Below are 13,761 nucleotides of genomic sequence, written 5' to 3'. Positions count from 1 at the left end.
GGCTGGGTGTAACAACAAAGACTTAGTGCAACCAAAAATAAAATAAATAAATAAAATTATTAAAACAAGAAAAAAACTTGCAAAGCAAAAGGCAAAAGACATATATCTCAATTTTTAAAAAATGCAACAAAAGGCAGTTCACAAAACTAGAATACAAATGAAAAAAATAAATGTTTTCCTCACTAATAAACATTTGAAGTTATCTTTTCATATATCCCAAATTGACAGTAATTAAAATAATATAACTACTGGAAAGCAATGACCTCATATACTGCAGAAGGCAGTTAAAAAGCCTTAAAAACATGTATCTAGAATTTTCTTCTGAAGAAAAGATCAAGGGACACATGTAAAGATCTATCTCCAAGGATATTCATCACAGAATTTTTTAAATATTATTAGTGGAAATAATAGAAATGTTCTAGAGAAGAAGGCTGTTTTGGAACATCAGTCCATGTGTACAATGGAATGCCACAGAGCCCTTAAAAATTGTGTTGAAGGATATGTTCTAACTTGGTAAATATCAGAATGTTGAAGCCATTGAACTCTACAGTCAGACCTGGATTTAAATCCATCTCTTCCCGGCTTTGTGTCATAGGCCAATCAGTTTTATCTCTCTAAGCCTCAGTTTCTATACTGACCCTTTAAAGTTGTTGAGGGAGATGAAATAAATCATTTATAAGTACTTATAAAGACAATGCCTGGCATTCAGTGAATATGCTCTGCTCATATACAGAGTTGAAGTCAGTAATACTGGCCTACAAAATACATTTAATAAACATCTTTGAATAAATAAAATATGATGAACATGACAGGAAATTTTACTAAAAAAGTTGTGTTTAGGTCAGAAAGAAGATGTGGCTCTCAAGTAATGAGACCTTGGTTTTATAGGACTTCAAGAACTCAGGAGGAAATGCCAAAGGAAAGCTTTCAGAAGGATTTTGAACAGCAGCAGCATATTGAAATAAATGTACACAGCCTGGATAGCTGGAAACACATTTAGATGTAAGTGTTCTGTTAAAAGTGTATTTTGACATTGTAATGTTGTAGCTGTTCTTTACATGGCCCACCTCAAAATACCCTTAGTACTGTGTTCATTCAGCAAACACTTTCTGAGTACTGACTGTGCTAAGCACTGCCACAGCTCAGGGTCCTCGTGGAGGGTTTTACTGTGATGGGGTGACATAGTCTCACCGCCCAACAGGCACTTTGGCTAAGCTCTGGAGAGCCTGGCACTTTGACTCAGGAAAACCCCAGGTTTAGTTCCTAGAGAATGAGTCCTGACTCTGGACCTCAGTCTTCTCATCTATAAAATAAGAACATTAGAAAGACAACTTCCTTTTTTTTTTCTTTTTTATACCACAAGCTGAAAGAAATCAGTTGTGACCCAGAACTTACTCACATTTACACACAGACACACAAAACATAAAGCGCTTTCATGAGTGCCAAGACCACTTCCAGTTCTGAAATGTTTGTTTTTCTAGTGGAAAAAGGTCTGGCAAGGAACCAAAAGCCCTGATTGTTGGTGGCTGTCAGCCTTATGGGATCTTCGGCAGATTATTTCAGCTCTTCACACACTTCTCTATGAAATCAGGTTCTTGGACTCGATCTCTGAAGTCCCTCCATTTCTGAAATTCTGTTTTGTGATCATTTAATTCTTTTAAGCAACCATTATTGAGTATCCTGTGCCAGGCACTTTCTAGGGCCAGGAGAATGAATCTTGAACCTACCATCTTACTGAGTGAGTCAGGGTAGACGGCACAAAGACGGAAACAGGTGCGTATGCTTGCTCCAGAGTTGGTTTATAACCTGCCGGAAGGTCCTTAATAAAAGGTCATGATCTCCGCCTGTCTCCTATCTGGGCCTCAGCCATTTTTATAGTTCAGTAAATGGGCATTAAATGCACTGAATCACCAAACACATATTTTCACCACATTTCCACCACCCTGCATCCTGAAGGAAAGGAGTTTCCAGGGGGAACTCACTGTCCGTTCTCTGTACCCAGAGCCGGCAAGCCCTAGTGACAAGGAGAAATGCTTGCACATGTGGCACAAGCTGCAAGTTGTGAAGGACAAATGGAGGATACATAATATAGCTGAGTGCTGAGTTAATTATCTTACTAAAGTCCAAATGTTATTTTTCAGCCCTCACTCCCCCACCCTGTGAGCTGCTTACTTTTATCAGATTTTTAAAATCAATGTCATGCAAAAAAAAATTCCATTCATATTAATCCAAAAATGTTTCTTCATTTGACCCACAGCCCTATCCATGTGACCACTTTCCATCAGAAGATAGCTGTTTGAATTGTCAGTTCAAAAGCTCCCACTGCCCAGCAAGGCCAAATGCCAACACACAAAACAACCTTTCAAACCAGTTAAGTTTATCTCTATGCCAAACACAGCTTTGAAATACAAGTTTAGATAGAATGTGAACTGCTGATGAAGAATTGCTTCAATGGAATCAGCCCTGTAAAGGGCCAAAGGAGTAAACGTGATCTTCCACGTGAATGAACTGCAGTGGCTGCATATTGATGAGACACATTCAAGTCTTACCTTCAGTGGTGCAGTCAAAAGTAGACTCTTTCCTCGATTGGGTATGAAAGCCTATTTATAAACAGCTTTACCAGCTCTGTGGTACTAGACAGTTGGACGACTGGAAGAGACGATGGAAGTTCTGCCTGTTACGAAGGATTATTCTGTGTGGCTCTATAAAAGTAGGGCCCTTGGCCCTACCCCCACTGTGTGAGTCAGCGTCTCCTTCTTTTAGGCGCCCCTGCTCCCGTTCTCAGTCTCTGTCTGCTACTGTTTAGCCTCAGCAGCAGCAGAGAAGCAAAAGGTAGAAGAGCCAAGCACAAAACAGGCCTGTCCCAGTGCCGAGTGTGTGGTGTTCTCTGTCTAGGAATTGCTCTTTGGCTACAGACCCACTACTCAGAGTGAACGCAGGGGTGGTTTAGGTTAGAACTTTTCTGGGAAGCAATAAAGCTATCCAGGAAGCCATTGTAAACCACACAACCCAAAAAGTGTTCCTTGAGACCTAATACATACCAACAAGTTCCAGGTCCTGGGGATGGGCTCCCTGCTCTCATGGAGCACACACTTAGTGAGACAGGAACAGTAATAAATAATTGCATCATGTATCGTGTGGTGTTCAGGGTAAGAGAGATAAATCAGGACAAGGGGAAAGATGCTATCCTAGATAGACTGCTTAGACAAGTTTCCTCTGACAAGGCAATATTTGAATGAAGATTGAGTCACACACATATCTGAGGCAAGAGTTTCAGGCACAAGAAACAGCAAGAAAAAAGTACTGGCTAGAGATGTGCTTGGCTGTTTGAGGACCCAAGGGTGACACTCTGAGGAGCCAGTGACAGAAATTCCTCCTGGGGTGACTCTTACAGGAGATAATTGAGTTAGGTGGCGAATAAGGGGTTTCTTCCTAAGATTGCTAGTGCTCTCTGCATGTGGGTGGTGGGTTGATCCTACCCATAATGTGCACTCACATCTTCTAATCCCTCAATCTAGTCTCCTCAACATGTGTTTTTTCAAAGTGCCAAAGTTGCTAAAATCTAAGCTGCTTCACAGGAAAAAACCCACAATAGAATGAAAAAAGAAAAATAAGTCTGGTCTTAAAAATATTTGTAAAGAAAAATAAGTCTTTGGTTATTTTCTGTTGATCATCTACTAAATACAGACACATTTTATATATATATATATATATATATATATATATATATATATATACACACACACACACACATATATATATATATATATAAATCATTCTGTACGTAGGTGTTATTATCCTCATTTTACACATGAGTAACCTGGATCCTGCCTTGAACCCAGGCTGTCTGACTCCAGAGCCTGTGTTCTTTTCCACTGTAGAGCATCACCTCCTGTGTGCTGATTATGTGCATTGGATACTACAGACTCATTGCTAGCCCACTGGTTACAAAGTGTTGTCAGAGAGCAGACTTCCAGATTTGGTTTGAGACTATGCAGCTCCCCCATCCCCACCCCCCACCCAGCAATGACTGGCAAACTGTTTGTACATGGCAGCTGTCAATTCTTCAAAACCTGTGTTTCTCCTCAGTGTATGTCATGTCTCCATTGCAAGTTCAGCCATCCCACAAACCTAGGTGATGGAACAAAATGCTACCTTCAGCCCAACTTACATCTGAAGACCTCAGATGATATTAGGGCAGCGCCTGCTTTGCTCTCAGAGATATTGCCATATGCTTTCACAGTTAACCAGTGCTTTCTTCTAAACTAGCACCCACCCACATATGAAATGGCACAAATAGGTTAATACTCGTTTTCCTTTCTTTAAAGAGACATCTAGTACCTGGAATCATGGAATGTTGAGCATCAAAATGGACCTGAGATTTGTTTTTAAGACCCAGAATCCTCTGATGGTTCTCTTGCTACCCCATTTTTTACCCAGTGGTCATTCTGTTCATGTTGAACACTCCAGTTTCCAGGGAACACACTACCCCCGGAACAGCTCTTCTGTTTCTGAGTGGCTTTGAGCAGCTTTCTAACACTGGCCAATGTCTCTCCTCACTTAGGCTCTACTCTGTGAAATTAATTTGTACTCTTCCTGGGAGGCTATGCAGTACATCTAATCCCTGTTACAGGGAAACCAAATATTTGTCCTATACTTTTATTAATGTAGCCTAAAATCACAGCCTTTTCTGGTACTCACATTATACTATTGATTCACATTGAGGCTTTCATCAGCTAAAACTTGTGGGGCTTTTTTTTTTAAGCGTACTACTGTTAAGCCATATCTCTGTGTCCCCACTAATACAGTCAGTTTAATAGAAAATTACAAGACATTTATCTCTATTAAAGGTTTATCTTGTAATAGAAAATTACAAGACGTTTATCTCTATTAAAGATGCACATCTGTTAACTAGATCTTTCTGGATCTTGATGTTTTTATCCATTTTCTTGCTATCCCTCTCACCTTCACTTCATCTGTGATAATTTGGGAAAGCATCTGTCATCAGGACTTCAAAAGTCACATACCTGTAGAGGCCCAGGAGTGGATCAATGGGGCTGGTTTTAACTGTACACTCTGTGAGTGATGTGGGCTCTGTGAACAGGGGAACAAGAGTCCCTTGGCAGAGGAGCAGCTCCTACTTACTTCAGCTGACTGTTGCTCTACAGGAATGCAAATACACTATGACCTGATCACCAGCTTCTTTTAGAATCTGGAATTCTGGATTTTTTTTTTTTTTTAGTCTACTGATTTCAAAACACAGACTCTATTTTTTACCAGCATATGGGATAAAGGTATCTATAGAACAGGTGTCCTGTGGGCCATCAGTTGGTAATCAATTAATTCATTCCACACTGAAGTAATTGAACTGTCAGAGCCTGTGACATCACTAGAAACTACCCTCTGAGGCATTCTGAATTCATTCCCCAACCCTCTTCTGAACGTGGTCCTTCAACCACTTACTAAGTCTTTTCTACCTGGATTGATATCCAGCCCTCATTTGCCATCTTGCCCAGATACACTGGGGACTGCTCCATAGAGGAAGTGTTTCATTTCAGAAGGGAATACATATAGTGTAGGAAGAGTTCAGGCATTGCTGGGGTCTCATCTTTCCCCTGCTACTTCCTGGCTGTGTGACTTTGGGCAAATTTCTTCACTTCTCTGTGCTTTAGTTTTCTCTCAGTAAAATGAGGGTAATGATAGTGTCCACTTCAGAGAGTTAAGTATTTTACAAAATCGTACCTGTAGGATGCTTAGCTCAGGGTCTAGTGCATAGGAATTGTTCAATACATTTTACCTACACTTATTACTTTTATGGTTATATACTTCATACTTTGTTATTAATATGAATCACATTATTATATCTGATGTCTACTATAGATAGTGACTGGACAATAAGAACAACCCAGTGAGCACAGTTGGAAGTCGGAAACATCTCCAGTCTTTGTCCTTCACTTGTGACCCCCTCAGCCTGGAAACCTTGGCATATTGTTAAAGCTCCTGTTAGAGAAAATACTTCCAATGGTGAGATTTGCAATCTCAATTTTGCCTTCATATGACACACACCAAATCATGCTATTCCTCTCCTTGAAAACTTTCAGCGTTTCCTCTTTCTTGCAGAATGGAGTTCACACTCCTTTGCCTGTGATTTAAGGTTCTCTCCCACCTCCTATCTGCCCACAGCTTCAGCTCTTCCATCAGGAGAACTTCCCCAGGGGCCTCCACCTTAGGAACTCTGTACCTACAACTTGCCACTCCCTGGATGTGTCCCAGGACCTTTTGTACTCATTTTGTGAGCTCATCTCCCAGGTAAGAAGCCCTCACCTTGCCATTCACTGACTAAATCCCATTCATCCTTCAAACCCTGTGAAATTCAAGTCTACTGTGAGAAGTTCTTCTTTTAAATTCTTTAGCATTTACTGTTTCTACCACTTACCTGGCCTTCTCATGTTCTGCTTTCTGTTGTTGCTTGACTGGTAAGCTACAGAAGACAGACTGGATCTTGGCCTTTTTTTGTGAGTCTCCCCTCAACACACACACACACACACACACACACACACACACACACACACACACACACACACACACACACACACACACACACACACACACACACACACACACACACACACACACACACACACACACACACACACACACCCCCCCCCCACATAGCACAAGGCTGAGAACATTGAGAATGCTCGATAAAGAAACACTTTTGGCCTGACTGAATGGCCTGAAGGACTGTTCCTTTCAACAATTATGGCCCAATAAATTATACTGGCATTGCCTCCTAGAGAGAAAGGCCACAGTAAGGCTCCACAGATGGGGAAACTCTCTGCCAAAACCCAGATTCAGGGCAGCCTTGGCCCTGTTTGGCTGTCTACCTGAATCTGGGTTTAACAACTTGGGCTACAGTTTTACAGCCTAAGTCACCAGGCTCAGCACAACAGCATGAGTTCTTTGTCCACATGCTGGTGCCAGGTGTTAAGGGGACTGGCTCACTCTGCTTAAGGAGACCTGCGGGTGGGGGAGGGGCTGCCTGTGCTCCAAGCTGTCAAGCCAGGGGGCTTGTCTGCAAAAGGAGCCTTCATCTGGATCCTAAACAGGAAAAAAGAAATGAGGAAAGTTTATAACATGAGGATTCCGGGCTGGATGCTGGGGAAAGGGGGGTGGGGAAGTATAATGACCTTAAGGTCATGACTGAATGGGACAAAGCTGAGAAAAATGGCCTAAACTCAATCAGATTTTATTTATTTACTCAATCAGATAAATTGTAAGAGTTATGCAGTCCTAGGAAGGTGAAAGAAGATGGGAATCCATCAAATTAAATCTTTAGAGTTGAGGTTACTTTTTTTTGGCCAAACCATGCAGTATATAGGATCTTAGTTCCCCGACAGGGATCAAACCCGTGCCCCCTGCAGTGGGAAGCGTGAAGTCCTCACCACTGGCTGGGCTGTGCTGTGCTTAGTCACTCAGTTATGTCTGACACTTTGCAACCCCATGGAGTGTAGCCCACCAGGCCCCTCTTGGGGAGGAGAATCCATGGGAATTCTCCAGGCAAGAATACTGGGGATCTTCCCAACCCAGTGATTGAACCCAGGTCTCCCGCATTGCAGGCAGATTCTTTACCAGCTGAGCCACCAGGGAACCCCAAGAATATGGGAGTGGGTAGCCCATCCCTTCTCCAGGGGATCATCCGGACCCAGGAATCCAACCAGGGTCTCCTACATTGTAGGCGGATTCTTTACTATCTGAGCCACCAGGGAAGGCCCCTAACCACTAGACCACCAGGGAGTTCCAAAGATTACATATTTTAAGACAGGGTCCCCAACCTCTGGACCGTGGACCAGTACTTCTGGTCAGATCAGCAACAGCGTTACATTAGAATAAAGTGCACTATAAGCATAATGCGCTTGAAGTATCCTGAAACGATCCCCCCAAACCCCAGTCCCTGGAAAGATTGTCTTCCACAAAGTCTGTCCCTGGTGCCAAAAAGGTTGGGGACTACTGTTTTGAGACAAAGAAATGCAGTATCCGCACAAGTGATAGAAGGGTTGGAGACTTTTGTGAGTAGGGGCTGGAAGGGTCTCTGGCTACGTGAGCTGTCCCTTTTGGGGTATTGAAGTTATCAATATCGCAGCTATAAATGGGGTTCCAGCCGTGGTGTGATGGTTAAAGCTTAACAACTAATTCTCCAAAAAAAGCCCTGGCTTGTAGCATTTGCAGATTTCTGTGGTGTAAATATACCCACCATGGTCAATTTCAAACTACTTGGTGGAGGCTCAGAACGTGGGCTTGGGAAGTGCTTTGCAGCTGGCTCCTGTGAGCCTGGGCGAGTGGTTACAGAGGTGAAAAGTCTGAGTCACCACAAGCTCACTTCAGCTGAGGCTGAGCAAGTTGGTGCGATGCCTCCTTGTTTCAGCTTTCGACTCCAAATAAGTGTCCTTTCTGGCTGTATTAAGTGCCAACTTTTTACATTACTCCTTTGTTGCTGTTTTCTCTCTTTAAAATGGTCGTTTCCTCGAGTGTAGTCCTGAAGTGCTGTCCACTCTTCCTAAGAGCAAGAAGGCTCTGATGTGCCTCACAGAGAAACTTCATGCAAGAATGGCTTATAGTGCCATTGGTTGTGAGTTCAATGTTAGTGAATCAACAGTATCTATTAAATAAAGTACTTTAAACAGAAATACACATAAAACTAGGTATGTATGGATCAGGTGACAAACCATTATGACCAGAGGCTCTCGGGAACCTAATTCTGTATTTCCCTGAAGAGTAGTTCACTAATTCAGTGTGTATGCCAACTTTATAGGGCACAACTACCTCTAATGAGAATTGGCCGTGCTTTCAGAAAGAGTGAGGGGCTGCAGTGGTCCAAAGCAAAGCATCAGAGCCCCAGCAGGATGAGCGGGGAGCCCTGCAGGGGAAGAAATGATTCTAGGGCTAGCAATGAACACATGATTCTGAGTTTGATTTGCATGCTATAAAGGACATCATTAAGATTATGGACAAAATTCTTTCAAAGTTTGAGGAGTTAATGGTAAATATATTAGTATTCACTTCCTGATTTTAATGGCTCTGTTGTGGTTACACAGGAGAATGTCCTTGTTTGTAGAAAAAAACACTAAATATTCAGAAGTGATGGGATATAAGATTGGCAACTTACTCTCAAATGGTTTGGAAAAAAGTTCTTTAAATTGTACTTTCAGCCTTTCTGTAGGTTCGTGTTTGTGTTAAAAATGTGTAATCAGGTAATTGATTAGATTTATAATTTTTAAGTAGAAATCTTACCAAGTTTATATATAGTAGTGAAACATTTCAGAAGAATTAAGTTCACCATATCTATTTGTTTAATTTATTAGATTTATAAAAAGTTACTTAGGTACTTGGAAGGGTTTATCAGTTAAATAATTGAAGTACTTTTAAAAGGAAATAGAGTATATTACATTTATAAATGCTGTTTTAAATAGTTGAAAGTATTTAACAGAATCTATAAATGGGACCAAATTATTATTTTTAAAGTAATCACTAAAATGTGCTAGACTTAGAATAAAGCCTTCAACTGAATTTAAAAGTTTAATTAATATTAACCTTTTAAAACCAGAGTAAATACAAATAGTTTTTCATGGGTAATTAGATTCAACAGTTAACTAGCACTGCTTTAGCACTAATTTTGTGCCTAGAGCAGCCAGGATAAAGAAGAAATATAAAACATAATCTCTGACCTGCTAAGGAGATTATAACTAATCAGTGCCATGAGATCAGCACACAGGAGACAATAACAAATAAAACAATATGGCAAGTATCAGAAACTGAGATTAAGTGGCATATGCTTGTGTACACCTGTATAACCCTAGAAGGCAGAACTCTTATCAAGAGGAAAATAAATGGAAGCAGTTACAGTACTCAGCTTTAACACTCAGGATGGGATTAGTCTACACTACAAGAAAAAAACAACCTTGAAGTCTCAGAGGTCTAACATGAAATTTGCATCTTGCTCACGCAGGTTAAATGCAGGCCAAAGTAGCTCTTTGCCCTACAGTGAGTTTAGGCATCTAGACACCCTTCACCTTATAGCTCCACCATTTCCAACCATTGCTTCCAGGGTTGCTGCAACAGGAAAACAAGAGCGTGGTTGTTATAAGAATTAAAATATGATGTATCATCAGAATGAAAGGGCTTACAGAAAGATAAAGACCATTACAGCATACTAACACATATATATGGAATTTAGAAAGATGGTAACGATAACCCTATATGCAAAACAGAAAAAGAGACACAGAAGTACAGAACAGACTTTTGGACTCTGTGGGAGAAGGTGAGGGTGGGATGTTTCGAAAGAACAGCATGTATATTATCTATGGTGAAACAGGTCACCAGCCCAGGTGGGATGCATGAGACAAGTGCTCGGGCCTGGTGCACTGGGAAGACCCAGAGGAATCGGGTGGAGAGGGAGGTGGGGAGGGGGGATCGGGATGGGGAATACGTGTAAATCTATGGCTGATTCATGTCAATGTATGACAAAACCCACTGAAATGTTGTGAAGTAATTAGCCTCCAACTAATAAAAAAAATAAAAAATAAAAAAAATGAAAGGGCTTAAAAAATAGTTGTAGGTGTTGTTGTTGCTTTTATTATCATTATCAAGCCGTCCACCAGTTGAACTTTATAACTTAGAAACTAGTGAGTTTCCTCTTACTAGGAGGTATCTAAACAGAGGGAGGGCAGCAGTTTATCCAGGATTCCACGAGAAATACTCAAAGACTGGGTCAGGCTAGACCTATAAGGACCTTTCATGGAGATTCTGTTCTGTTCTAAGTGCACTAGAAAATGAAGGAAATTGGTGTGAAATAGAGGAGATGAGCCTTGAAAGATGGGGTCAGTTGGTCATGGCCACCACAGCACTTGACTACAGAATGACTATTCATCAGGTGGCCCCAAAGGAGAACATGAAGTCAGAAGAGCTGGCTAAGTTTTCTTCTTCCTCTTTCAAATGTAACATTCGCTTTTTCATTAAGAGTCTACATGCTGTCATTTCAACAGATGATCCTGGGGTTACTGGATATTCACATCCAAAAGAATGAAATTGAACCCCTTCCTCTCATGTACCACATGTAAAAATTAACTCAAAATCGATCACTGACCTAAATGTAAAGTTTAAAACTATAAAACTCTTATAAAAAAACATAGGTGTTAATCTTTAAGACTTTGGGTTAGGCACAAGCCACAAAAGGAAAATTGACAAATTAGACTTCTTCAAAATTAAAAATTTTTGTGCTTCAAAGAGAAAGTAAAAAGGCAATGCAGCAAATGAGAAAAAATGTTTCCAAATTGTAGATCTGATAATGGTCTAGTCTCCAGAATATATAAATAACTCTTACAGCTAAATAACAAAAAGAAAACAACTCATCTTAAAAATGGAAAGAGAATAATTCTCCAGAAAAGACATACAAATGCTGAAGAAATACATGGAAAGATACTCAACATCATTAGTCATTAGGAAATGCAAATCAAAATCACAATGAGATACCACTTCACACTAAGATGACCTTAATAAAAAGATGGACAGTAATAAGTTTTGACAATATATGGAGAAATTGAAATCTTCACATGTTGATAGTGGTATGTTAAATTGTGCTGCCATTTTGGAAAACAGTTTGGCAGTTCCTCAGAAAGTTAAACATAGTGTTACCATATATGACCCAGAAGTTACACTCTTAGGTATATATTCAGGAGAGACGAAAACGTATGTCCACACAAAAAGTTGTACACAAATGTCCACAGCAACTTTATTCGTAATAGTCAAAAAGTGGAAAAAACCTAAATGTCCATCAACTGATGAATGATAAACAAAATATGATACACCCATACAATTGAATATTATTCAGTCATATAAAAAAGTAAAGTATTGATAAAAGCTATAACACAGATGAACCTTAAAAATTATGCTAAATGAGAGAGGCCATTCACAAAACATCACCTATTATATGATTTTATTTATATGCAATGTCCAGAATAGGCAACTCTATAGAAACAGAAAGTAAAGTAGTGGTTGCCTAAGGGCAGAGGTGTTGGGGGGAAATGGGGAGTGACTGCTAATAGTCATGGGTTTTTTCTTGAGGTGATGATGTTCTAAAATTGGTTGTGGTTATGTTTGCACAATTCTAGATATACTAAACAATTAAATTACACACTTTAAAAGGTTGAATTATAAAGTCTGCAAATTATCTCTCAATAAAGTTGTTATATTTTAACAGCTTTAAAACACAAACCTAGAATGGAATTATATCCAGAATATGCAAAGAGCTCTTAAAACTCAACAATAAGAAAACAAACAACTGAGTTTAAAAATAATTGAAGGATCTGAACAGATCCTCACCAAATAAGTTATGCAAATGGAAAATAAGCATGTAAAAAGATGCTCAGTATCATATGTCACTAGAGAGTGCAAATTAAACAACTCCACACCTTTAAAAATGACCAAAATCCAAAGAACAGACAGTGTTAAATGCTATGCTAGCAAGGATGTAGGGAAATAAGAACTGTGATTCATTGTTAGTGGGAATGCAAAATGGTATAGCCACTTGGGAATACAGTTTGACATTTTCTTACAAAGCTAAACATAGTCTTACCATACTATCCATCAATCAAACTCCAAGGTATTTAACCTCATGAGCTAAAAACTGTCTGCACAGAAATCTGCACATGAATGTTTATAGCAACTTTACTCATAATTGCTACAAGCTAAAAGCAACCAAGCTATTCTTCTAAAGGTGAGCAGATAAATTACAATAATCTGTAAAATGGAATAGTATTCAATGATAAAAAGAAATGACTGATCAAGCCTCAAAAAAGGAACATGAAACAGCCTGAAATACATGGTGCTAAGTAAGGGAGGCCAATTGGAGAAGGCACCATAGTATATGATTCCAATTATTTGACATTACGAAAAAGGCAAAACTCTAGAGACAGGAGGGACTTCCCTGGTGGCTCAGATGGTAGTCTGCCGGCAGTGTGGGAGACCGGGTTCGATCCCTAGGTTGGGAAGATCCCCTGGAGAAGGAAATGGCAAATCCCTCCAGTATTCTTGCCTGGAAAAGCCCATGGACAGAGGAGCCTGGCAGGCTACAGTTCTGGGGTCACAAAAAGTCGAAACGACTGAGTAACTTCATTGCCACACACAGAGACAGTAAAAAGATCAGTGGTGGCCAGGAGTTTGGGGGTGGAAGGGAGAGAAGAAATGAGTGGGGCACAGGAGACTCTTAAGGCAGTAAAATTATTCTCTATGATGGCATAATAGTAGATGCATGATATTATGCATTTGTCAAAACCCATAGAAAATATACAACATAAAGAGTGAACCTTAATGTAATTTATGTACTTCAGTTTATAATAATGTATCAATACTTATTTATCAGTTTTAGCAAGTATATCACATTAATGCAAGAGGCTAATTGTAAGGGAAGCTGTGTGTGCTGGAAGAGGATATATGGGAACATTCCCTACTATCTGCTGAATTTAGTATAAATTTAAAACTGCTCTAAGAAATTATCTATTGATTAAAGAAAAATTAAGGAATGAATATGGGCTTCCCAGGTTGCTCAGCTGGTAAAGAATCCACCTGCAATGCCGGAGACACCAGTTCGATTCCTGGGTCAGGAAGATCCTCTGGAGAAGGGATAGGCTACCCACTCCAGTATTCTTGGGCTTTCCTGGTGGCTCAAATGGTAGAGAAGAATCCGCCTATATATGGGTTGGGAAG

The 13,761-nt window shown here is 40.1% G+C and overlaps 1 long non-coding RNA gene across 3 annotated transcripts in view; it reads left to right on the top strand.

Moving 5' to 3' along the window:
• Positions 1-13,761, top strand: part of LOC122446635 — a 30,409-nt gene that overhangs the window by 14,756 nt on the left and 1,892 nt on the right. The window contains exons 4-6 of one of the 3 annotated variants that reach the window (XR_006270943.1): positions 889-1,002; positions 5,881-6,024; positions 6,184-6,309. This is a non-coding gene — a long non-coding RNA (uncharacterized LOC122446635). Of the gene's footprint in view, positions 1-888; positions 1,003-2,257; positions 3,796-5,880; positions 6,025-6,183; positions 6,310-13,761 lie in introns of those variants that run through there. The other 2 variants (XR_006270946.1, XR_006270944.1) reach the window with 2 other exon arrangements.

The sequence above is a fragment of the Cervus canadensis genome, chromosome 8 (genome assembly GCF_019320065.1).
Source record: "Cervus canadensis isolate Bull #8, Minnesota chromosome 8, ASM1932006v1, whole genome shotgun sequence".
NCBI lineage: Eukaryota > Metazoa > Chordata > Mammalia > Artiodactyla > Cervidae > Cervus > Cervus canadensis.
The sequence above is the reverse complement of the archived record's forward strand: the minus strand, read 5'-3'. Positions and strand labels throughout refer to the sequence as shown.